The sequence below is a fragment of the Zalophus californianus genome, chromosome 12 (assembly GCF_009762305.2).
Source record: "Zalophus californianus isolate mZalCal1 chromosome 12, mZalCal1.pri.v2, whole genome shotgun sequence".
In the NCBI taxonomy this organism is placed as follows: Eukaryota; Metazoa; Chordata; class Mammalia; order Carnivora; family Otariidae; genus Zalophus; species Zalophus californianus.
In genome coordinates this window covers 88,699,181-88,700,832 of record NC_045606.1, presented here as the reverse complement: position 1 = coordinate 88,700,832, position 1,652 = coordinate 88,699,181, and the positions used below count along the sequence as shown (strand labels likewise).

The 1,652-nt window shown below is 49.9% G+C and overlaps 1 pseudogene; it reads right to left on the bottom strand.

The window, feature by feature from the left end:
• Nucleotides 1-376: 376 nt before the first annotated feature.
• On the bottom strand, nucleotides 377-1,302 carry LOC113911855 (annotated as a pseudogene).
• Between the last annotated feature and the right edge of the window lie 350 nt (nucleotides 1,303-1,652).

Genomic DNA, 1,652 nt, shown 5'->3' with positions numbered 1-1,652 from the left:
ATAAAATCTTTAAAAAAAAAAGAAAGGCTGATACCAGTGACAACCCACATAAGACAGACTCATCCACCAGACTGAGTATCAAAAAGAATGAGATGGTAAAACATCGAGACAGGCACATTTCTTTCACTTACAAAGGTTGACTTAGCATCACGAATGCACATAGAATCCCAAAAGTCCAATGCAAACTAAATAGATTTTTTTATCAAACCTTAAAAAAACAATTGCCAGACACTTCACCCTCTGAGAAAGCTTATTTAGGGGGACAAACTACTTTGGGAAGATAAGTCTCCTTGAATATATTCGGCTATCAAGGCACGGCCTCTTCCTATATAAAAACATCATTTTCACACTACTCCAAAGAAATCCAATAAATTACTTACTGGGCTCGATGAATCTTCAATGATAGAGGTGCCCCGGAGTGCCAACACCTCCCTCCACAAGCTCGCCTGTTATTTGTTCTTGAACGTGACCCTCTGGCGTTTCCAAGCCGCTTTACCGAAGCACGCGGGAAAGCCCAGAGCTGCGTGAGGTCAAAGAGTACGACACAAGAACTGGCCAAAGCCAAGGCTTCCACGCGGTATCTCTCTTCTTCCAAGCGGACTAGAGAATGCTGGAGCGTGGCTTCAGGCCACAAGTTCTTTGGTGGAAAGTCCTCCATGCCCGTCATTCGGGGAAGAGCAAGCTCGGGAGGGCTCTTTCCATAGCAATACTTGGCCACGGGAGTCCCTATAGGTGTTCTTGTGCTGCAGTCTCCGGGATAAGGTCCCGCATTTGGCCAAACACAAATCAAAGTGATCTTCGACGCCATGAAGAGGTTCTAGAATGCCATGGCTGCCAGGTGCAGGGAGCGCTCCCGGAGAAGCAGCTTGCTGGGCTGCAGGCAGCGGGATGCGCAGTCCTCCTAAGCTGCCTTGGTGCAAGATTGCAGCGGGACTGCTTTGTGCCAGGGACATTGACCTTACAGCCGTCATTCACCAGCAAATCCTTCCTTTCACAAATGTAGCCTAGTTGGTCCGTGATGAGGTACTTACCTCGAATGGGGTTCCCGCACGGGTGGCCAGGCCCACTCCTCTTGCCTAGGGGAAACTGCACTTGACACACAACGGGCTTGTCGAGGTCTGGAACCTGGGGGAGATTCCGATCCCTCACTGCCCTTTCCTCCTTCTTGAGGGTGCTGGTGAGGAAGGAGAGAAGCAAGAGCCTGAAGACCAGGGCGAGCACCCACGTCTTCCGGAGAAGTGGGTGCCACACAGTGGCCTCCAGGTTCACCGCGTCCGCCCGGATGCGGTGCGCGGCGGGCGATCAGCTGTGCAGGCCCCACTCCTGGTCTGCATGGCCCCTACCCCTCCTGGCAGTTGCGGGCCCCGCCGGCTCCCCAAGGATAACCGCTTTTTTAACCTCATTCCCCGATTCTAGGGCATTTTGTTACCTTGTTACTATTTCATTAGGCACAATTTTCACAAAATGTGTGCTTCCCTTTTTGTAGTGTTTTGAGTATTTTAAGTAGGAATAATCCTGTTTCCAAGTTATGGGGCAGGAGATTAAGTACAAGAATCCCTTCAACAACAAGAACCAGTCTAGGACTTGAAGTAGATATGGGTCGGTAGTACTACTTTCAGTTATGCAGGACATTTCCATTTGGGGCTAAGCAA